Below are 25665 nucleotides of genomic sequence, written 5' to 3' on the forward strand. Positions count from 1 at the left end.
TTTTATTTTTTTAATTGGTTTTTCAAGATAGGGTCTTGCTCTAGCCCAGGCTGACTTGGCATTCACTATGCAGCCTCAGGGTGGCCTCGAACTCACAGTGATCCTCCTACCTCCTCCTCCCAGTGCTGGGATTAAAGGTGTGCGCCACCACGCTGGCTCATACTTTTTTCCTTGTAGATGCTTCATTCCTCTTTGACATGGGAGGCTTCAGAAACAGGAACAGATGTAACTCATTCACTACAACTTAATTTGTAATATTTTAGGCTAAACCAAATAAAAATGTCTGCATTTTCTGATTTGCCAAAAGGAGAACACACTAATATGTTCTCATATTTAATTGCTATGTCATCTCAACAACTTTGGCTGTAAGTTTTTAGATGGACTAGCTCAAATGATGGCTGAGGAAGCCTTTTCATTTACGTGTGTTTAAAGAAATAAATCAGTGGTATTTTCTGTAATTTTTAAAGGGTATATTCAGCACATAGAGCTATTATTATTCATAGGTTAGCTAGTATACTCCAGGCAGCATGCTGGCTTAGAGAAGAGAGTAATGGATGAGGCACGTGCTAGGCCACCACTTGGCTCAGCGCCAATCAGAAAGGTGGGCAGGCCGGCAGGATGTCAGCACAGGGGCTACCAGCACCATAGGAGTACTGCGGAGTGTGCAAAGGGATGGAGATGTGTGTCTCCTAGAGGACAAAGAAATGACAGGTGAGCTGAACCAGAGGGGAGGCTTGACAAGCATTCATCCATCTGTTTCTTGAACCATCCCGTGTTGCTGCTGCTGGTGGTCTTTGCAGTGCTTGGAATCAAAGCCAGGGGGTCACTCATGCTCAGCAGGCACCCTGCCACTAAGCTACAGCCCTGGACCCTGTTTAACCATTCTTCAACCATTCCCTTTTATTCTTCATACAGCCGATATTTACTGGGAGCTGTGGCACCCTAGCACTCTTGTAAGGTCTGACCTTCTTTTCCAAACCTTTTATTTCTAATCACCTTCCAAGGAAGGGTGGCCATTCCACCTAATTTTAGCCAAGGATGTAACAGATCCAGGCATTCTTAAGAAGTATCTCGATTCCCAGAAAGAGATACTCTCATTCTTTTTTCTTCTTTCTTTTCACTAGGTCATATGGGTGATGGTTGCAGCTGGAGCCACAAGGATGCAATCAGGAGCAAAAGCCCAGATAATTTGAGCTTTACGCAGTTGCAGTGGCTGTATTGAGCCTCGAAACTAGTACAAGCAATTGCCCACCTCGGAATATTTTATGGGAAAAAATAAAAAACCCTTCTATTTACTTAAGCCTACAGTACAGTTTGTTATAACTTGCAAATGAAAGATTTTCCAACAAATTTAGCAGTGTGTTTTTAGCCAGACCTTTTACTTAATGATCTCTTAATAAAATCTGTTGCAAACAACCTAGAAAGACAGAGAGAGAGAGAGAGGGTGCCCACCACAAAGGAGCTGGTGATGATATCTTTTCTGTTACCCCTTTTCTCTCAGTGAATGAGGCATTACTAAGATTTATAACTAGGAGATTGGGATAAGAATTATAGGTGTCTGGCCCCTGTCTCAGCACCATCATATATTTCTTTAATGAAGTGTGAGACCAGAACTCCATAAATTCACATAGTAGCAGAAGCAGGCAGTGGCTCGTCAGCAGAGCTATTCGGGGAGTCCAGCATCACTCTTTGCGTATTAGAGAAGTTCACAGCTGGTTAAAAATAGGCTTGGAGAGAAGTCGCTTTTAGACCGCAGCTCATTTTGGATTTCTCTGGAGCCCCATTCTGGGCCACAGTGTATTTCCTTTTCCTTTCGTTCTAGTAAGAGCACCCAGGCGGTTCAGAGACAATAGCTGCACGGTTATCTTTAGTTCAGTGGCGCACTGAAAGCAGAACTCTGAAGAAACGGCAGTAAGCCCTGGGGCACATGGACTGCTGCCGCTTTTTAATAAGTGCTAACATGAATTGAGCCTTGCCAATGTCCTGGCCTCTGAGCTTTCTTTACATTCTAAAAGAAAAAAAAAAAAGCAACCCTACAAGAAAAAATCATCCTAATAATAACTCCTCACCTCTGATGAGAAACCAAAAGTTCAGAGCAAACAAGCAATTTGTTTCAGGTCATGCCCGTGCGAGCAGCAGTCCTGGACAGTTAGCAGGCCGGGCTGAGTCCCAGAGCCTGTGGCCCAGTCACCTCCTTGCAAGCTCACACAGGGCTCTGTGATCTCCTCATTCACACTCTCAGAATGGCCCTCTGAGATAGACAGAGGAGGAAACTAAGGCCTTTCCAGGGAAATGACTTCTCCAAGGCCCACACCATGGAAGCAGGACTTGAACCCTCTTCTGACCTTTAGTCCTCGGTTCTTTCAAGACACAGATAGCTCATTCACCAAAGAACACACTGGAGTATTGCTTTGAGTGACTCCCAGGATTCCACAGCAGATTCTGTGTCAAGGAAGCAACCAGCCCAGGGCTGCCCTGATTTGTTCAGGGTCTTTTAAAGACAAGTTGCTGGGCTGGAGAGATGGCTTTGCAATTAAGGCACTTGCTTAAGAAGCCAAAGGACCCAGGTTCAATTCCCCAGGACCCATGTAAGCCAGATGCACAAGGGGGCACATGTGTATGGAGTTCATTTGTAGTGGCTGGAAGCCCTGCTGTGCCCATTCTGTCTATCTATCTACCTCTCTCTCTCTCAAAAATAATAAATAATAAAAATAAAATAAATTAAACTCAAATTTCTACCTCCTACATCTAATGAGTGACACTTGGCACTTACATTAAAAACCCCAAATATCATATTGTTTTCACTGTTAATATAATAGTCCTTCAAATCAGGGAAGCAGAGAGTGAGCGGGAGGGGATACATGTCTTTAATGGGAGCACTGCCAAGTTAGCTGATAAAGCTAATAGAATATGTCTTTGAACACTTAAATTACCTGGTGACAAGGACGCTGAGAATTAGCTTATAAGGGTTGAATGTAGGTATTGTACATGTGAATATTTTTTTAAACACCTGAGTTTTGAAAAATAAAAGTGTTCTGCCCACATTTTCAAGCACAGTGGTAATCAAAAGAAAGCTCTATGGAGGTAATAATACCTTGTATCTTAAATACTGCTTGTCTCTGAAGAACTCAAAGCACTCTATAATCATTTCCTTACTGTGATTCTCAAAACTTCCTGGGTCAAAAAGTTACAAAGTTTATCTCTTAACAAGCTGGCCTCAGTTTCTTCCTTGGGCATGGATGGTGGAGGTGCAGCTGCTGTCTAAGAAATGTCAGTGCACACAGCTTTCCTTCTCTCCCACCCGCACCCGCTGCCTGCCTGGCTCAGCCTCTCATGGCTTCTGCATTGAACAGGACAGTCTTGATAGAGATTCATAGAATGTTTTACCTAGATAAGAAGTTTCTTGCCGGGCGTGGTGGTGCACGCCTTTAATCCCAGCACTGGGGAGGCAGAGGTAGGAGGATCGCAGTGAGTTTGAGGCCACCCTGAGAAAGAAGTTTCACACTGGATCTGCAGGCTAAGCCTATCATTCCATGTAGGCTATGTGTGTGTGTAAGAAAGAGAGAGAGAGAGAGAGTAGGAGATGGGGTAGACAGGGGAGGGAGAAAAAAATAAGGATGAGAGAGACATTGGTTCTTCAGTCAGGCAGTTCCATCTTTTTCTGCTTTTTCACATTTGGGATTGAAATGATATTTGATTATTTTAAAATTTTATTTATTTATTTGCAATCAGAGAGAGAGAGAGAGAGAGAGAGAGAGAGAGAGAGAGAGAGAGAGAGAGAAAGCGGAGAGACACATATAGAGAATGGCACGCCAAGGACTCTAGCCACTGCAAACGAATTCCAGATGCGAGTGCCCCTTGTGCATCTTGCTTATGCGGGTCCTGGGGAATCAAACCTGGGTCCTTTGGCTTCGTAGGCAAACGTCTTAACGACTAAGCCATTTATTCCCATCTGATATTTGATTTTTAAAGGAGAATTTCTTGTGTTTAAGCAATTGATATTGGGTCAGCCAGTCCATTTTTATGGTCAACCTGCCATTTTACTGATGGAAAAAACTAAGGCTCAAAGCAATGAGGTAATGTTTCCAAGGTCTTACCCTCACTGTTGGGCAACTTGGGACTCCTTGAACTTGAACCTTGGACTCTAGATGCCAGCCAGGGGTCTTAGCAGTCACTAGGTCTTGTTTCTTTCAGATGCCACATTCAAAGCATAAATTCCACATGTACTAACCGTCATGGGCTCATGCCCTCAGGGGTCAGAGTATACCTGAAAGCACCTTTAAGAATTCAAGGTACTTACTTTACCTGGGGATATTTGACCAGAATACACAGAATGAAGCAGTCATAATTAGTGTGAGCCATTGTCACCTAGTCGCAGTATGATTCTCCACCTCAACTAGGTCATGAAGCAAAACAGTGTAAGTACAAACATACACATATATCTATATAGCTACTGCCTTCCAGTGAGCTCAAAGAGAGAGAGGGACAGGGAGAGGGAGAGAACATTTTCATCAATTCTCTTAGGAGGACTGGCAGCTGATGGCTTCATTTCACATGAGAACCTGGCAGCCTGAGAAAGTGTGGCTTGTCCAGTCTTGCAGGTGCATTTCGTGACGTTAGAGGGGCCCGTCCCGAATCACACAGGAGTACAGAACAGTGATTCTAAAGCTGTGGTATTATTGCTGCCAGAGGGGTTTTGTGCTCATAGCTGCTTGGAAATGCTGGAGGGCCTCTGCAGGCCTCCTCCGCTGCTCTGCTCAGAAGCCACCCAGAGCATGCTGAGCGGTATTGCCAGCAGCGCATGGTGACAGTCTTGACAGTGAGTCATGGCCCAGCCACATCTGTCAGGGACCACACAGCCTTCTGTCTAAATCCTTGCTCTCAGCACAGTGGTGCAGAAGGCATCCTTGTGTTTGATAACCAAGGCTGGGTGGTTGCCTTGGTGTCTGTCCATCCCTCTCTGTCTCTTAGGTGATGGTCACAGTACAGTGCCGAGAACCCTCCGAGCAACACAGGCAAATCAAACCAGAACCTTTCTTTGCTCAGGGCCTTGCTGAAGTTTCTTGTGTTCTAAATGGTGCATCTTGCTTTTCTTTTTTGGAAAAGGCCAGAAAGAAGAGAGTGGCTTCATATGATATAGGTCTGTAACGTGTGTGATTATTTTTACTCTTGAAATCCTCAGAAGGACTCAAGTTTAGAAGGGTGAAATGTGTTACCTGGGAGGTAATAGCTCCCCAGAACTGTGGTTTTTAAGCAGATGGTGGAAGCCTTGGCAGCACATATGGGAGGTTTAGGACTGAGATGATCTCTTAAGCACATTGTAACCTCATGACTGAATTACACATGCTCTTCAGTTAATACCACAAAGAGGCATAGATTGGGTCACTGTACAGGTATGGAGGGCAGAAGAGGTTACTTCTGTGTGGAGGAATTATAGACGGCTTCATGAAGGGCATGGGTAGCATTTGAATTTTGACTTTATCTTGGAAAATGGGAATTATCAGGTTGTTTGCTTGTGTGTGTGTTTTGTTTTTAAACAAAGGAGTTATATAATAGTCGTTAATCATACTGTTCATTGAATATTCTGGGTGTTAATCTTCTGGATGTGATGGGACTGTATTTCCTGGCTACTCGTGGGTGAGGCCTGTGAATTATGAGAATTATGCACCTCCAGGCATGCATTTTGTAATTAATGTGGCATCCTTTGTACGTTTTCGCAGAAACCTGTTCTGTAACCATTGTAACCACCCAGCAGTATGTTACATGACAGAGGTGACAACTGGTGATGCACAGCAGCCATGGATGCAAATTGCCAGTCCCTTCCTCAGGCTACTGAGCTAGGAGGACAGGCCAGGTCGAGAGCCTGAGAGGTGAGCTCTGGACTCCAAGTCAAGCAGGAGGGCTGAGCACATCGCAGATCAGGGCCACAGGGAAGCCTCATAAGACAGTAGCAATCCTCCAGGGGGGACACCCCACTCTTTCCCCTTAGAGACATGGACGAGATTCAATAAGTTGCCTTTTTTGCTTCTCATGAGGGCATCGCCATTGAGCAGACTGCTCCTCACGCTTCCAGTGTTCATTCATCTCTTGCCCCCGAGCTTCTTAGGGAATTCTCCACTGTTCACAAAGCATATACAATGTCTGTAGGACTGAGGCCCAGACAATGTTGAGCTGGTTCTTTGAGGGCTCTATTCCTAGATGCTGGATAATGTTTCCATTGGTAGCTGGAGATCACCCTCATCTCAGTAAAGGCTTTTGTCCCCATGACACAGTTGAGGCATGGTATCATTATGTTAAAACTAGTCAAACACACGTGTAGTAATTTAACAGATAGGATGGTACTTCTGTTTGATTTTTTTTTTTTTTAAAGTGACGTGTTGGTACTTGAGAAAAACAGAAGATAAGGATATAGATAGAGACTTTTGCAAAATTTCTCACAGTAGCTTCTGGGTATTTTCAAGGGCTTTTTGAGGCTGATGAAATGGGTTCTCTGTAATCTCTAACTTCACTAGAAAAAGAAAGCTTTCCTCTGCCTTCCACTGAAGCTTCATTCTCAGCACTCTTGAGGTTGTTGATCTGAGGGAGGGGCTGAGAGCTCATGTCCGAGCAGAGGAGAGAGAAGAGGCATGGCCAGTGGAGAACTGGGGGAAAGAGGACACTGAACACTAACGAGGACACGCTTGTCCATGGGAAGAGCTCACTTGAGGGGAGCTACTGCAGGCTGATGGTGAAGGAAAGAGGAGAGGGGAGCTTACAGTATTTGCAAAATTCCCCCGGGGGGGGGGGAAGCAACCTTGTGAAAGATAGTTCCAGTGGCAGCCAGTTTGGTCTCTGTGAGAGTCAATCAAAAGTCTTGTGTTTGGGAATGTGCCAGGATGTATGCACCAGAGGTGACAGATGAGTGTGTTTCTTGGTAGCCATAGCAGCAACATAGTGTGTGAGGCCAGAAATTGAGACATTTGATTTTCCTGTCCTGACTTTTGCTCTAATTCATTAACTGTGCAGTGAGCGTTACTGCCTCTGGAAAGGGTGACTTATATGTCTGGGTAAGAGGGTTTGCCAATACTAGACCCAGAGTTATGTCCACTTACCCTGACACCAGCAGAGCTGACGCCGGAAAGTCTCCCGTATATGTATATTTTTTTCGGAAGTTTTCATTTACCTGGTGCTCAAACCCAGGACCTTGTGCATGTTAAGCATGTGTACTAGCACTGAGCTGCGCCTAACCTACACCTAACCATGTCCAAGGCCACGCCTGCTGAGTTTCACCAGATGAACTGAGAATACATGTGCCTTGAGAGCGGATGTGCTGGAAAAACTAAAAAGAGAGAGAGAGAGAGAGAGAGAGAGAGAGAAAATTAGGAAGTGCACATGCTATAAGCTCACCTACAAAAGGTCCATCAGAGAAGTCACGGTTCTTCTCTCTGCTCCAAAAAGAGAGATGAAGGGTGTCTCGTGCCGCAGCACCCCACCCCCGGAAGGAGCTGCCAGGCAGGAGAATGAGGAAGTGGCCTTCACCACCTAACAGGCATGTGGGTATGTGTAGGAAAATGGATTCTGTTCCAAAATTGTCTTACCAATTCTATTGGGAAAATATTCCCCTAAACTACCTAGAAAATGAGAGGAAATGAGACCGGAAGCAAATGTAGAGATGCATGCTCTTCAGTCTCCGAACATACCAGTTAAGAATAAATGAGTAAAAACTGATTAAAAAGCTGTTCTGTTATGTGTGTGGTTTCAGATTATTATAAGAAGATATATATATGCTATTTACTAATTTTATCTAAAATGTAGCTGATTACTACTGTATGGCTAGTTTCTTTCCCCTTTCTCTTTATATAATGTTGGTATGTGAATTTCTCTCATATAATTTTTTCTCTCTTCTTATATGGGTATGCACACATATGTGAGTTTCTCAATAAATAGATAGATGGTAGTCTTGACATGACAAATAAGAGAAAGTCAGCCAGAAAGTGCCCTCAAGTGTTAGAGCAGAAACTTGAGCTTGTGGTTATGTCATTTGCAATTTTCTTTTAGATATCCATCAACATCCTGTTCAACTGAGTCTGTATTGAGAAACAGTTAAAGAAATAGTCAGACATCAGTGTCTTTAGAATTATTTAGAATCATTGAACTGTGAAATATCACTGTTCAAAAGTTCTGATTTCTCCCATGGGGTATTTTTTCATATCTTATTTTGATAACTGAATGCAAATGTGCTTCAGTGAACCCTTCTCACCTGTGTTGTTTCCATGGCAGTACACCTGTATCTGCTTATTTGAGACTATGAACAAACTTATAGCCTATTTTATTTTATTTTTTTAAAAATATTTTTATGTTTATTTATTTATTTGAAAGTGACAGACAGATAAAGAGGCAGAGAGAGAGACAGAGAGAGAATGGGCACACCAGGGCTTCCAGCCACTGCAAACGAACTCAAGGCACGTGCGCCCCTTGTGCATCTGGCTAACGTGGGTCCTGGGGAATCAAGCCTCGAACCGAGGTCCTTAGGCTTCATAGGCAAGCATTTAACCACTAAGCCATCTCTCCAGCCCTATTGCCTCGTTTAGATATATACATACCAACTATATTTGGGGAGTCAGTGAAAAAAAAAAAACTTTTTTGAAAGAAAATAAAAGGTCCTCTTGTGAGTTTGTTGATTTTGCCTTTCTATAACTACTTCGAGTTGTTACCGTGTGAAGCGCCATGCGCTCCGTGCTAACAAAGGAGAGTTTAAACCAGGCTCTACCATTGTTAGTTCTTAGACCTGGAACAGTCATGACCTTGATGAACTAGGCCATGCCTCCTTTCTGAGCTTGTCTTACTGGAGTGCAAAGGAGCTTAGAAAACAGAATTGATGAGATTTTCCAGATATGTTCACATATGTCTATGAAGAAGACTGCAGGGAAGAGCCCAGGAGAACAAAGAGCACACCTGCTTTGTGTCCCAGCAGATACAGAGACACCAAAAGCTCTTGAGAAAAACTAACTTTGCTGTCATGGTTTCAGTCACTCTCATTGCTGTTCTTCCTAGGACTCTAGTTAATACTCATCCTACCTTTACCCTGTTAAGTGTCTCATAATCTTTTATAAAGTTAATTCCATAAACTCTGATTAAGCAAGCACCTACTTTGCATCACACACTATTACAGAGGACAGCACCAGATAAGAAGTGCTCTTAACATCATACAAGTCACTTTAACAAAAGGCAGAAGTGTAAACAGGTTCTTGTGGTGACACATGGTCCTTGTTGCAGAGCTTAGTTCCCACGGGTGGTTTGGAAAGGGCTCTGGAGAGGGTGGGGTTTAAACAGATCCTTGTGAGCCCAACACTGGAGCCTGCTTTCTACTTCCTGGATGAAAGAAATAGAAGAATCAAGGTTAACAGCATGGCTACTTGAATCAAGCCCTGGTCAGTGGTCTGGCTACAGTCTTTTCTCTTAATGTCTGAACTTCGGGGTTTAGCACAGAACCAGCAGGGAGTAGGTACCTAGCAAGTGTGACACACAGAACTAAAAGGCCGGTAATATTTTGTCCTGGAGTGTGGATAGTGGGCCTGACTTTAGGATTTCCACTTTCTCCAAGATCTTGGCAGAGAGTCTTTGGCTGTCTTTCCTCAACACAGTACTGGTCAGGCGTATCTGCCATTTGTTGTCCCAGAGATCCCTAGAATTGACTTCCAAGTCACAAGAATAAAGCGACTTGCTAAACACATAGAGAGATGGTAATGACTACCATATGAAATCACCGGCTGAGGAAGGAGGCTGTACCTGAGACCAGCCATCAGCTTCCTGTTCTAGGAAGACTATTGCCCCCAGAGTCCAGGTGACACAGGTGATTAAGCAAGGGAAATTGCTTATTGCACCATTGACTAGTCAGAAATTTTAAAAATACTTTTATATTTATTTATTTCTTTGACAGAGAAAACGGGGGAAAGAGAGAGAAAGAGAGAGAGAGAATGGGTGCACCAGGGCCTTTAGCCCCTGCAAATGAACTCCAGACACAAGTGCATCCTTGTCCCGGAGAATCAAACTGGGGTCCTTTGGCTTTGCAGGCAAATGCCTTAACCACTAAGCCATCCCTCCAGCCTGATAGCCATAATTTTTAGGTTTTGGGGAGACTGCTCCTGTTTCTCTGGTGACTGTTGGAAACATGCTAATGAAATGAAAAAAACTAAAGCTTATTGGTCTAACAGCTTAGCAAGGAAAGCTCTCCGTGGGATAGCAGAGTAGGCTACGTTTTCATGGTTATTGTTTTCTTGTATAGTGAAAGTGACATCTGAGGACCAGGCTGAAGCTTGGGGGATAAATGTACTTTTTGGTGGGTGTGAGGTGTGGCTGAAAATCATAGACTACACTGTGAAGAGCAGACCAAGCTTGCTTTTGAGCCTACCTGTGGGGCTAATTTTGTCTTGTTTTTGTGGCTAGTGCAGTCTTTGGGCTAAAAGTCTCCCTTGCTTAAAGCAAGATGTTTTATAAGCATTTAAATTACCTTTGTGCATTTGGATTAAGTTTTGTCCAGTTTTAAGTCAGAGAAATGCTATTTGCCTCCAGCTAGGGGAGTTGAAAGCAAGGGAGAAGTTGGATGCCTCTTTGTGGCTATGATCCGGCCCTCTGGCTATCGGGAACATTTACTGCTGTTTGGAAACAGTTGTTGTGTCCTCTGGCCATGTTCTCATATCAAGACCCATTGCTATTCCCCAAGTTACGCTGACATCCCACTGCCTCAGTCTGTCCCTGCCTCCCCCAGCTACTTTGTCCACTTCTGGGTCTATTGTCCCCTAATGCAGCACCTCCCATCTGGTAGCTTCAGCTGGTTGCAAGAACTAACTCTGTCCACTTCTGCATTTTCTTGTCCCTATTTGCATTTGGACTGTCCCCAAGAACAAAGCTGTGTGACATAGGGGATGTCTGTTGGCAGCCCCAGCATTGGGAGAGTAAAGACCATACAGCTAAACAGAGCCCTGTGCTCAGACGTGTCCCACACTTGGTTTAATTGGCTCTGGAGAGGCTTCTCCGACGAGACTTCACGGACCTATGCTGTGGCTGAATCCAGCAGCAACGTCACATCTCTGTTACAGAACATGTTCCACTATAACATTTTAACATGCTAGTTCGTCTCTACCCTCTATTTTAAGCTTTCTTTTAAAACATATTTTTATTTATTTGTTAGAGAGAGAGAGAGAAGAAGGAGGAGGAGGAGGAGGAGGAGGTGGAGGGAGAAGGAAATGGAGAGAGAGAGAGACAGAGAAAGAGAGACAGAATGAGTATGGGTACACCAGGACCTCTTGCCACTGCAAATGAACTTCAAATGCATGTGCCACTTTTTGCACCTCGCTTTATGTGGGTGCTAGGGAATCAAACCCAGGCCATGAGGCTTTGCAAGCAAGCACCTTTAACTTCTGAGTCATCTCTCCAGGCCTTGTCTATACTATATATATATTGTTTGCTATGAAGGCTAGAAACAGATTTCAGTCATTTCTAAGTCCCTAGCATCTAGCACACTATCTATCATACAATATAGTAGAGGCTCATGAAAGGTCTGTGGAATAAGAACAAAGGCCCAGGGATTTAAGATACAGTTCAGTGGTAGAGCACTTGCCTACAATATATTAGGCCTTGGGTTCAATTTCCAATGACACAAAAATAAGTAAGTATGTAAGTAAAGACAATAACCCAGGTTTGATTGATGGTACTAAGGTGGAACCAGTCTCCGTCTCTTCACCTCGGACTTGAGCAGCTGTGCTGAGGCATTTAAATGGAATTGAAAAAAACAACTCTTCTGGGTCTTCTCAGTCTTTCTCTCTTGAAGTGGGTCTATAAATCAGCCAATGTGGACCTGTAACTCAGTTCCTTCTTGAAAATCACATCAGGCCTGAGGAAGCTCTGGGTTCTAGGCAAACAAGTACTGCCTGTGGGGTTGGGAGGAAAGGTTTAACAATTCTAAGAGAAATTTACCTGTGTGAGGACTACTAATGATAAAGGAAGTTGGGGTGTCTTTGAGAATGATGAAGTCATTCTTGTCTCTTGGTTGGGCTCAAGACTTAGGGTGCCAGATGGTCTCAGTTTTGGTTCAGTGGCCTCAGGGTTCTGGCCTTAAGAATTCAGTAATGAAGGCTGGAGAGATGGCTTAGCAGTTAAGTGCTTGCCTGTGATGCTTAGAACCCCGGTTCCAGGCTCAATTCCTCAGGACCCACGTTAGCCAGATGCTCAAGTGGCGCACGTGTCTGGAGTTTGTTTGCAGTGGCTGGAGGCCCTGGCACACCCATTGTCTCTCTCTCTCTCTGCCTCTTTCTCTCTCTGCTTGTCACTCTCAAATAAATAAATAAAAATGAATAAAAATATTAAAAAAAAGAATTCAGCAATGAAATCCCCAGACCATAGAAGGTGAAGTTTAGGAAGATTTTATTATGAAACCTAAAAGAAAGAAAGAAAGAAGACAGAACTCCTACATGACAGGAGGGATCTCCAGAGATGGGAAGAAAAACCCCCATTAAGGAAAGTAAAACATGAAGCTCCCAAGTGGAAGGGGTCCTGAATGGGGGAAATCCACCTGGCGACACTGGTCAGGGTCTTCCATGGGAAATCACTGGGTGGTGGACTAAGTTGCTCAGTCAAGCCCGCACGCCAGGTGTGCAGGTCAGGGGATCATCTCATCTGTGAAGGAGCTTATCTTCTCTTCTAGGAAAGGGAGTAATCTTCTGATATTTCTGGTTTCTTTCAAGGTGGAGCCTGTGAGGACTCTTTTAGGGAAAAAGAGATAAGGAAGAACATTTCCTGTTTCCAGCCACTTTTAGTTTATTTTCAGGGTCCCTGGCTAATCCTAAATGGCATCACCAGTCCATGGATTTTAAGTAGTAGAGCTAGGTGAAGAAGGAAAGATAAAGAAAATTCCAGGTTCAAAGAGAAAGGAAAGGTGATTTAGAAGAAAGAGTATGGTCATTCTTTTCTTCTTCCAGGTTTATTGGTTTCTGATTTAGTTCTATTACTTCATAATGGTGTGACCCCAAAAAGGTCATTTAAACTGTGATGAAACTAATCATTAAGACATTTCCCACCATATAGTATCTTAATGAGATCAAATTGGAAACTACTAATAACAATGCTTTGTAGAGGGCTGGAGAGATGGCTCGGCAGTTAAGGCATTTTCCTGCAAAGCCTAATGACCCTGGTTTGATTCCCTAGTACCCATGTAAAGCCAGATGAACAAAGTGGTGCATGTATCTGAAGTTTGTTTGTAGTGGCCAAAGGCCCTGGCATGCCCATTTTCTTTCTTGTTTTTCATAAATATATTTGTTTTATTTTGCTGAGGTAAGGTCTCACTCTAGCCCATGCTGACCTAGAATTCACTCTGTAGTCTCAGGGTGGCCTTGAACTCATGGTGATCCTTCTACCTCTGCCTTCCCGAGTGCTGGGATTAAAGGCGTGCGTCATAAAAAATGCTCTGAAAAGCTGCCGCATTCCTCTTTGGCTCTTCCCTGTGGATGCGGTGTGATCAGCCGGTGTGTCATGCCCCTGCTGCCGCATCTCATGCTTCTCATGCATCGTGACGTCCCTGCTATGGTGGACTGCATGTACTCACAAACTGTAAGCCACCACACACCCTTCCTTCTTAAGTTGCTTTTGTCAGACACGTTGTGGCCATGATGAGGAAAGCAACTACTCCAGAAAGGAGTGGGGCTGCTGTGTGATGGACCAGGCCATGTGGTTCTCTTTGGCCTTAGAAGTGGCTTATCTGAGCATATGAAAGAGTTTGGAGCAATAGGGTAGAGAGGCCCTATAATGCTGTTAGTAGAGCTTAATGAGCTGTTTTTCATGGGAATTTGGAAGACCAGGATGCTGAGAAAAATGCAGACAACAGAAGCCTGCTCATGCTTCAGAAGGGTCTAGGGAACTGAGCTACACACCGTAAGGTACTGCCGAAGACTAAGCCTGCATTTTGATTGTGCTTTGAAAATGTGAATGAGCCTGAATTCAGAAGAAATGTGTTCAGTGTTTGCTAGAGAAAATCCAAAGACAACATCACATCCAGGCTGCAGCATGGTTACCACTCACTGCTCTTAGCCAGCTCTATAGTGAGAGTAGAAAGATGAAAAATGTACAGCGTGGCATGGAAAGGAATAAGCCTATATAGATGAAATAAGTGAGGAGGAAGCAGCGATTGTTGTTAAGGAGATCAGGGCCATCAAAAAGAAGCCCATCGGGCTGGAGAGATGGCTTAGCGGTTAAGCGCTTGCCTGTGAAACCTAAGGACCCTGGTTCGAGGCTCGGTTCCCCAGGTCCCACGTTAGCCAGATGCACAAGGGGGCGCACACGTCTGGAGTTCGTTTGCAGAGGCTGGAAGCCCTGGCGCGCCCATTCTCTCTCTCTCCCTCTATCTGTCTTTCTCTCTGTGTCTGTCGCTCTCAAATAAATAAATAAAAATTAAAAAAAAAAAAAAAAAAGAAGCCCATCACACTTCTATGGGACAACAGGAAAGGTGACTGAGGGGAAGACTCACCCATAGAAAATTTCCATGAAAATTTATTTGAAAAGACAAAGCCTGAATTGAGAAAGATGCTTGTTACAGTCAGGTTAGCACTGCTGGCAAAGAACACTCAACCAAGAGCAGCTTGTGGGAGAAAAAAAGGGGGGTTATTTTGGCTTACAGACTCAAGAAAAAGCTCAATGATGGCAGGGGAAATGGTGGCATGACAGAGATTGGACATCACCTCTTGGCCAACATCAGGTGGACAACAGCATGCTGAATACTGGCAAGAGGAAGCTGGATATAACACCATAAGCCCATCCCCAACAGACACTGACCCCCAGGAGGCTTTAATATCCAAATTGCCATCAGCTGGAAACCTAGCATATAGAACACCTAAGTCTCTGGGGCCACCTGAATCAGACAACCACACCATGGAAGGTATTCCCTACTGGTAAAGAACCCCCAAGGGAAGTGTTGTCCAAGGTCTGCCTGTCAGCATGCATAGAGCCCACCACAGCTCTTGTAGACAGGAGCCAGATGATATTTCCAGCAGACAGCAGAAGTTAGAAGTTTTGTGCACGTGGTATTTATTTATAGCATATGAGTTTTGAGGTTATGAAGGCTTGAACCAGAGTTCCAGAAAGTCACTGAGTACAGGCCATGTATGACAGTTTGGATTCCCATTCCCATGCAAGGAAATCTTGAGAGGACATTGCATGAGTCTCTGAGGGTGAAGCCTAAATTATAATGGGGACTCCAGGGTGTTGGAGATATCAGGATCATGTAAGACCAACTGAAGAAACATGCAGGGCAGAATTACCCCAGGAAAGAAGCAGCAGAACACAGGGTAGGGTTTCCCAATCCTTTGGAGCCTAGATGACACCATCATAAACCCCAGATGTTGGTCATGGAGCTAGAGAAAGAAGGTTTGGTCTTTGACCTGCTAGGATTTGGTCTTACTTCAGTCCAAGTACACCTTGTTATCCTCCCAGTTCTCTCCTTTAGAATGGGAATGTGTTCTTTCTGCTATTAGATATTGAAAGTACATGACTTATTTTTCAATTTTACAGTGGCCCACAGTTAGAGGGTTTCACTTGGTCTCAGAAAAGACTTTAGAATTTTGACTATTGAACAATGCTAAGATTTGGGGGACTCTTACAGATGAGATAAATACATTTGCATTATGAGATATCTATGAGCCTTTGAGAACCAGGGTTGAAATGTTATAATTTGGTTGGGTGTTAAGTTGACAAGGAATAGGCTTGTGATGGTGAATCTTTATTGTCTGCAAGACTGGGTTTAGAATCACCTACAAGCTGCATACCCACATCTTTGAGAGCATTTCCAGAGATTTTTTTTTGAGGTAGGGTCTCACTCTGGCTCAGGCTGGCCTGGAATTAACTATGTAGTTTCAGGGTGGCCTCGAATTCATGGTGATCCTCCTACCTCTGCCTCCTGAGTGCTGGAATTAAAGCTGTGTGCCACCACACCTGGCTTCCAGAGATGTTTAACTAAGAAGGAAAAACACAACCTGAAAGTAGGCAGTACCATCCCATGGTCTGGGGTCACAGACTGAATAAAAAGAGGAGAAAAGGCTGGAGAGATACAATGGGAATAGTGCTTGCTGTGCAAGTATGAGGAGCTGAGTTTAATTCCCGGCACCTTCATAAAAAGCCAGGCATGGGCAAACATGCCTATAACCCCAGTGTTGAGGGAGTTGAAGACATAGACCCCTGAGGCTTACTGGTCAGCCATTGTAATCAAAAAGCAGAGAGTTCCAATTTATAATAGCTGGGAAATGGAACCAGCCTAGATGTCCCTCAACTGATGAGTGGATAATGAAGATGTGGCACATTTATACAATGGAGTTCTACTCAGCGGTAAAGAAAAATGAAGTTATGAAATTTGCAGAAAAATGGATGGACCTGGAAAGGATTATACTAAGTGAGGTAACCCAGGCCCAGAAAGCCAAGCGCCACATGTTCTCTCTCATATGTGGATCCTAGCTACAGATGACTGGGCTTCTGCATGAGAATGAAAATACTTAGTAGCAGAGGCCAGTAAGTTAAAAAGCAGACATAAAGGGAAGAGAAAGGAAGGGAGGAGGGTACTTAATAGGTTGATATTGTATATATGTAAGTACAATGATTGAGATGGGGAGGTAATATGATGGAGAATGGAATTTCAAAGGGGAAAGTGTGGGGGTGGGGAGGGAGGGAATTACCATGGGATATTTTTTTATAATCATGGAAAATGCTAATAAAAATTAAAAAAAAAAGCAGAGAGCTCTAGGTTTAGTGAGACCTTGTCTCAGGGAAGCAAGGCAGAAAATAGAGGAGAAGACTTGACGTTTTCTCCTGTGCACATGAAAAAGAAGCACATGCATAGAACACGAACACACACACCATATATACTACTCATACATTAAAAGAAAACATAAGAACATGTAAAAACATGCTTCACAAAGTTATAAAAATGATGCTCATATAAAGATCTTTGATATATTTATCATATACTTGGCCTTTGCTGTAACTCTTTCACTGGATTTTGGCCAAGCTTGAATATCTCAATAGAATATTGGTACTGAGGACACAAATAGAGATTTTGGGAGTCATGAAAGCCCAGAAGAGCCTTTACTGAATATATCAATTGTAGGCATGTCTTATTTTATCCCCCACAGAATTATTAACTGTGGTTCTTGAACTTTCCAAAGGTTGTCTACTGCCCCATGTTTTCCCCACCAATTCCCCCTTAAATGCAAAGCTCCTAGTCCTAACCTCCTACTGAACACCAGGACCAAAGTACAGTAAAGTGCCTGTAGTCTTCTGAGAAACAATCAAGTGCCAACACAAATAATTACAATCAAGGAGGGCCATAAAGAAGTGACAGGACTTGTCTCTGACGGGGTGGAAGATGAGAGATGACATCTACCTACAAGGCCAAGGAATGACTCATCGAGTCCATCTCTGTGTGTCTTATGAATTTTGGATGCATCCCTTGGTAAAGGAACAGGCTTCTCAAGCTCTTCTAGGTTGCATGGTCCCGAGCAGAGAATGTTTCTTCAGAACTTTTCTTTCTTGGAGGCTGGCAACAGCCGTGGATGGTCTTAGTCTTCACGCCCAAGCTCTGTACAGCGTGAGGTGCTTGGCCTCCTACCCTCCCCAGCGGGCAGCCCCCAGGGGCACAATCTCCATTTTCAGGCCCCCAGGTAAGCCCCTTACACTCTCCATTTTATTATCTGGAAAACAGGAATGGTAAATTGACTTCAAAGGAATTTTGTAACATTTAATTGATGTCCGCCAAACCTTCTGAGATCTATAGATGAAGGACCGGTCTAGCACCGTTATTATGGAGAAGTGAATGCCTCGGTCAGCTTTTGGAAGCACGTGGCTCCACTGGTGCTCTCTTTGGAGAATACTGGACTACACGCCCATTTGCAAAACATTACAATGCTTTTTTTTTTTTTTACAACACTTTAAAAAATATTTTATTTATTTATTTAAGAGAGAGAGGAAGAGAGGGAGGATGGTTGCATCAGGGCCTCTAGCCACTACAAACAAACTCCAGACGCATGTGCCACCACATGCATCTGGTTTATGTGGGTTCTGGGAACCTGGGTCTTTAGGCATTGTAGGCAACTGCCTTAACTGCTAAGTTATCTCTCCAGCCCCTGAAACATTCTTTTGTTGTTGTTGTTTGTTTGCTTTTTGTTTTTTTTTAAAGTATTTTTTTAAAAACTTTTTTGTTGTTCATTTTTTATTTATTTATTTGAGAGCGACAGACATAGGGAGGGAGAAAGACAGATAGAGGGAGAGAGAGAGAATGGGCGCGCCAGGGCTTCCAGCCACTGCAAACGAACTCCAGACGCGTGCGCCCCCTTGTGCATCTGGCTAACGTGGGACCTGGGGAACCGAGCCTCGAACCGGGGTCCATAGGCTTCACAGGCAAGTGCTTAACTGCTAAGCCATCTCTCCAGCCCGCTTTTTGTTTTTTTTTTGAGGCAGGGTCTTACTCAAGCCCAGGTTGACCTACAATTTGCATTGTGGTTCCAGATTGGCCTCAAACCGATAGTGATCCTCCTACCTCTGCCTCCTGAATGCTGAGATTAAAAGCACATGTCACCACTCCCAGCCCTAAAACATTCTTAAAGGAAGAACAAATGTTTCTTGATTTCCTGGTCACATTCTCATGCTCAGATTTCTCCCTTGACCACCTCTCTACACCATCCCTTATCCCAAGTTTGTTTGTTTATTTTTTCCCAATTTTGAGGCAACGGTCTTGTTTTTGTCACACTTGGTTGGCATCCAGTCTGATGGCTCCTGGAGCATGTTGTGATCAAGGAAACGACTATCCATTACTAGTTAAGTTTCTTGATTTCAAAGACTCACTACTTCCTGCTTTTTTTGAGCTATTGTAAAAACATCACACTGATCTTGACTACCAGTGACACTGTCTTCACTCCTTGTGAAACCCAGATCCCTTGTTTTTAACCTGATTCTCTGCATCTCTCTGTTCTGAAAATGAGATGACAGTTCTAGGTCTGTGACTATAGTTGGTAGAAGGGACCCTGTGATCTTCTGAGCGCTTCCTTTGGCATTATCATGGAATTGCTTCTCATTGTCTTTCCTTTCTTTAGGTTGCTAAATATAAAATAAAGAATAATATATTCAGTAATTCTTCTCTTCTAAGGAGGTAATGGGGATTTGTACATGAAAACACCTGGGAAAACCATAAAGGACATATAGGCAAAGCTGTGAGGCTGAGGACGACCCACAATGCAGAATTCAAGTAGTATAGCCAGTTGTGTAGCAGATGTGAAGTTACAAGTATTGTTGTATAATCATCCCTCTTATTTGAATGCTCCTGTCTGTTGACTGCCTGGCCTCTGAACACTTGTGGTAGAGGAGAACTCACTCCCTACCCATACTGCCGATGTCATGTTTGTGAAGTCTGTCTTTGATTCTGAAGCCTTCCCTTTGTTAAAATGGCATCAGTCCCTCCCTGGTATCCAGAACTGGCTTATAATTCTTGCTCCCTCCTTTGTCATCATGTCATTCAGACTTGCGACATCAATGACCCTGTCCCTCATGCATCCTCAACTCACTCTTTCTCCAGGCTTTGCAAGACTCCAGGAGGTAGTAGCGATGGTTTTTTCCAACAAGCATGGGAGACGAGACTCCAAAGTGGCAGTAAAGGGGGCAGGAAAGGCTGGAACCATGTGTTCTCAAGATTAGGAGGGACTGCATGGAAGGGGCTTGTTTGTTTATATGTTTTGAGGTAGGGTCTCACTCTAGCTCAGGCTGACCTGGAATTTACTCTGGAACACAGACTGGCCTGGAACTCACAGTGATCTTCCTACTGCAACTTCCTGTTGGAATTATGGGTGTGAGCCACGGCACCTGGCTGAAAAATGACAACTTTTTAAAAAAATCATTTAGATGAGAATCAGCATGCCCAGCACCCAGTACTGCTAATGGCTGGCACAGAGCTGAAATATATACTATGAATGAGTAAATTCAGTGATTTAGATTTACAGAAAAAGTGAATGGAAAATCTAAAGAGTTCCTAACACCCCCTTGTTGTTCCTCTTTTCTGGTATATTTGTGCCAGGTGACATCAATGTTGATACATTGTTATTAACTCCAGGCTACACATTAGGGATCACTGTCCCTGTTGTACATTCTGTGGGTTTTGATGAATGCGTAATGGACACACCCACTATAATGTTATCACACAGCATAATTTCACTATCCTAAAAAGTCCCTCTTCAACAATCATTCTTTCCTTTCTCCTTTTTGGACCCTGATCTTGCTGTCTCTGTACTTTGTCTTTTTCAGAATGTCTTATGACTAGAATCATGGCGTAAGCATTATTTTTAGATTGGTTTCTTTTTTTCATTCAACAATAGTGATTTACATTTTTATGGTATTTTCTCAAGGATTGGTAGCTCATTTCTTTTCATTGCTAATAATATCCCATTGTATGGCTGTATCTTTTTTTTTTTTTTTTTCATTCATTCACCTAAAAGAAGGGCATGTTGGAAGCTTCCAAATTTTAGCAGTTATGTGTAAGGCTGTAGAAACATTCATATACAAGTTTTTGTGTAGACATGTTTCCTCTTCCTTTGAGTAAGGATCAATGTATGAATATCTTTGCTCAGTATAGTTATTAGACAATGTTTAATTTTATAAGAAATTTCCAATTGTCTTTTAAAGTACAAATCTGCTCTATTTTGCATTTCTACCAATAAACAAAAGCTTCTGTTATCCAACAGCCTCACCAGCATTGGATGTTTTCAGTGTTTTGAGTTTTGTCTCTACTAATAGATGTGGAGTAGTATCTTCCTGTTGCTTTAATTTGCAGTTCTCTACTGACACATCCTCTCATAAGCTCATTTATCTATCTTCTTTTCTGAGGCATCTATTCAGACTTTTTGATCATATTGTAATTGTGTTCTTTATATCCTTATTGTTGAGGGAAGTTTTTGCATGTGTGTGTACATGTGTGCATAGGTGTGTGTGCGTGCTTATGCAGTGAAACGCAAGAACTCAACATCAGGTATCTTTATCTTTCTCCACTTGACTTTTTGAGACCCACTCTCTCAGGGAACCTGGAATTGACCCATTCAGCTAGATAAGCTAGTCAGCAAGCCCAAAGGATCCTACTATTTCTTTTCTTTTTGTTTGTTTGAGGTAGAAAGCTCAGGCTGACCTGGCATTCACCACGTAGTCTCGTGGTGGCCTTGAGTTCATAGCGGATCCTCCTATTTCTGCCTTCTTAGCACCAGATTGCGGTTGTACACACCCATGCCTGGAATTTAATATGGGTGCTAGGGATCTGAACTCAGGTCCTCATGCCAGTCCTTCTGTATTTTGTCAGTGTTTCTCCCAGTCTATGGCTTGTCTTCTTATTCTTTTAGCAGTGTCTTTCACAGAAAAGCCTTTCATTTTCAATAAAATCTAACTTAACAAGTCCACATGGATTATGCTTGTGGCATTATTAGTAAGATCTGATCATTGGACTTGATGCCATCAAGAGTTTCTCGTATGTTGAGGCTTGAGGGATGCAATAAGATACTGTCCATCTCATAGTATCTTAAAAGGATCAAATTGGAAAGTACTAATTAAAATGTTCTGAGGAGGGCTGCAGAGATGGTTCAGCAATTAAGGTGCTTGCTTGCAAAGCGTAATGACCCAGCTTTGATTCCCCAGTACACACATAAAGCTGGATGCACAAAGTAGCTCATACGTCTGGAGTTTGTGGTTGAAGGCCCTCCCTCGCTCACTACCACTACTCTCTCCCTTTCTCTTCTTGGCAAAAAATATATAAATAAATAAAACATTTTTTTTAAAGTTTCTCTGTTATCTCCCAGGAATTTTAGTGTGTTTTTAAGTTAGGTGTATGGCCCAGTTTCAGTTAACTTTTATGGCAGGTGTAGATTGGCCCTTTTTGCATGTGGATATCAAGTTGTTAAAAAGTCTATCCTTTCTCTAAGAAGTCACTTTTGTTCCTGTGTCAGAGACCCATTGACTCTATTTCTGGGGGTCTACTTCTGGGCTATGTGTGGTGTCCTGTTTCTTCAGCTTTTTACATCTTCTTCTTTCCTCTCTGGTTACTGCACAGCAAACCTTGCTGCAGGCAGTGCCTCGAGTGCAGCTTTCCAGCTCTGCTGTTCTTTAGCGGGTCAGCTCCCGTGGCCCGTCTTCTTTTCCAGCAAACGTTAGAAGCAACTTGTTGATGCCTACAAAATATGTTGCTGAATTTTGTTGTTGTTGTTGTTTCTTTGAGACAAGGTCTTACTATATAGCCATGTGGGCCTCAAACTTGTGTTTCTTATCCTCTGTCCTCTCAAGTGCTGGAATCACAAGCATGTCCCAGTGTGCCCTAATGTTGCTGGGTTTCACGTGGCGGTGTGCTTTAGATCAAGATGGGAAGGACTCGCCTTTTGATGACACTGGGTGGTTCACCTGGAATATCTGTTTTGTTATTTAGATCACACTTGCTCCCTTTCACCAGAGATTTGCCATTTTTTTTTTTTTTTTGTAGAGGACATGTGCGCATTTTGTAGAATTTATACCTAAGTATTATTTTCGATGTGCTCATGTAAATGGTCATCAAAACTTTAAAAGAGAAGAATGGCATTAAGTAAGAGCTCTCGATGTAGTTTATTAATCCAAGAGATAATACAATAGCTGGTTACATATCACTGGACATGAAGTCACCAGCGACAGAGCTCCAAGTGCCCGCTGCCAGGGAGTGTCCACCGGCGGGACGCCGAGTGCCCCGTGCTGGGATATGGGAGTGGCACAGCACACTGAAAGGACAAGCACCATTTGCAGACCACATTCTAAGAAGGACGTAATTTTTCCCACATCAAAGAGTTTTGAACTCTTCTCCCTCATCACACCTCCCATGGACAGAAGGTGTAGAGCAAAGTTACTCCCTAGACTGAGAACACTGGAGCAGAGGAAGTAGCCTACACTGCTCTGAGGACAAAGCAAGAATGCTTCTCCTAAGCTGATCCCTCAGTCCCTTACACTATAAACTACATACGTGCAGGCTCCCTCCTCTGCTGACCACACTGGCCTTGCACATCTTCTTTGCTGAATTTCTTCCATGAGGGCTTTGCATGTGCTAGTCTCTTCCCTAAGTTGCCAGTGCATCTCTCACACAGTCAGTCATCTCAGGCCAGACTTCTCAAAACCCTTCTCAGTGCTGCGGCTGCTTCGTGTTGTTGTTGTTGTTGTTGTTGTTGTTATTAGTGTGTTCCAGTGTGTGAGGGTGCACATTCATGGCTCATGATTCATGGTCATCTCCTTCCACCTTATTTGAAGCACAGCCATTGTCTTTCACCTCTGTATTTACCAGGGTAACTGGACTGTGAGCTTCTGGAAGATCTTTTGTCTCTGCTTCTCTTCTTCTCACTGTACATGCACTGGGGTATAGACACTAGTGTTATACCATCTGGGATGCAAGTTCAGGCCCTCATACTTGCACTTTATCCACCAGCCCATCACCACAGCCTCAGTGCTTGCTATTCAAAAAAATATATTAAACTTATTTATTTGCAAGGAGAGACATAGAAAGAGGGGGCGCAGGGAGGGAGAGAGAGAAAGAGAGAGAGAGAAAGAATGGGTGCACCAGGACCTGTAGCCACTGCAAACAAACTCCAAGTGCATGTGCCACTTTGGGCATCTGGCTTTATGTGGGTACTGGGGAATTGAACCTGAGTGGTTAGGCACTGTTGGCAAGTGCCTTAACCTCTGAGCCATCTTCCCAGCCCCCAGTACTTACTATTTTAGGTGTTGTATTAATTTATGTGCTTAGTTAATTATTAGGCCATAAGTTCGTGAGGACGGGTATTATGTTGGTTTTGCTCACCATCATAATTGCTGAGTGAAAAAAAATGATTGATTAGATATCCTATAAAATCACCATATATAGTTCTCATTTCAGAGTATGGGGTTTGCTCAATTAACTATTTTATTGTCCTAAGGGACTGTTCTAGGCATCAACTGAACATCCCTAATCTAAAATATGCTATGAAGAGCTCCCAGGTACAAGATTTTTTGAACATTATTATCATGTCACAAGTGGAAAATTCTACATCAGACTTCATATGATAGGTCATAGTCAAATTACAGTCACACCAGAAACAATGCATAAAAATTACCTTCAGGCCATGTATATAAAGTGTATATGAAGCATAAACAGAAGTTGTGAGTATTCTTGGGTATTATCCCTGACATTTCATTATGTATGCACAAATATACCAAAATTTAAAAAATCAGCAATGCAAAAATACTGGTCTGAAACATTTTAGATAGAGGAGAATCAGCTTATTCTGTGTGTGTGTGTGTGTGTGTGTGTGTGTGTGTGTGAAATTTGGTATGGCTGTGACCTCACCTATACAACATAATACATGCTTTCCAGAGTATTGGAGAGATTGAGTCAGTAGCTACCTTTAAAGACTACTGTCTGAACAGTATTCTAAAATATTGCCTTCTGGGCTTGAGGGATGGCTTAGTGGTTAAGGTGCTCGCCTGCAAAGCTAAAGGACCTGGGTTTAATTCCCCAGTACCCATGTAAAGCCAGATGCATGCATCTGGAGTTTGTTTGCAATGGCTACCAGCCCTGGCATGCCCATTCTCTTTCTCTATCTCTCTCAAATAAATAAAATATTGTAAAATTAAAAACAAATATAATATTGTCTTCTACAACTTTGGATAAACATTAATTTCACTTAAAAAGCATGCCAGTCATGGTGGCACATGCCTTTAATTCCAGCACTCGGGAAGCTGAGGTAGGAGGATGGCTGAGTCTTAGGCCAGCATGAGACGATATAGTGAATTCCAAGTCAGCCTGGGCTAGGGTGAGACCCTACCTCAAAAAGCCAATAAATAAATAAATAAATAAATAAATAAATAAATAAAAATTATGGGCTGGGGAGATTGCTCAGTGATTAAAGAAACTTTTTTCAAAGCTGACAGCCTGGGTTAGATTCCCTAGTACCCATGTAAAGCCACATGTTCATTTGTAGTGGCTAGAGGCCCTGCAGTGTCCATTCTCATTCTCTCTCTACTTGAAAATAAATAAATAAAAATATTAAAAAAAAAAACCTATTTATGCCTGCCATCTCAGCACTTAGGAGGCTAAGAGAGGAGGAGTGCCATATGTTGAGGCTAGCCTAGGATACACAGCAAATTCTTGTCCAGCTTGGGCTACATAGTGAGGCCCTGTCTTTAAAACTGAAGGCTGGGAATATAATGAAACAAACAGCAAACAAAGAACAACAACAAAAAAGAAGCAAACAAGAAATAGACAGACAAACAAAATCCCAAGCAACAACACAAAACAAAAAACAACAACAAATATGGAGCTCCTTAGCCATGGGCTCCACACTTGGAAGCCTGAAGTGGCGGTGTGGGAAGGGGTTCATTATTCCTCAGGAAGGACAATGCTCAGGAATGGAGGCACAGTAAGGGCTGTGCCTTTGCTTCAAGTTCCAGCCTGTCCAGTCCAGTCTGACTGCTTTAGTCTTTTTTTTTTTTCTTTTTTCTTTTGGCTTGGCTGTATAGCCACTCTGGGACTTGCTGACCTGACTGGCTTAGGCAGCTCCTGTACACTTTGTCCCCTCTTTTCTGCCACTCCCTTCGGTCTCCCACCAGCTTGGGGATCTCTTACGTCTCTCTGGCTTG

The sequence above is a fragment of the Jaculus jaculus genome, chromosome 5 (genome assembly GCF_020740685.1).
Source record: "Jaculus jaculus isolate mJacJac1 chromosome 5, mJacJac1.mat.Y.cur, whole genome shotgun sequence".
NCBI classification, from domain to species: domain Eukaryota; kingdom Metazoa; phylum Chordata; class Mammalia; order Rodentia; family Dipodidae; genus Jaculus; species Jaculus jaculus.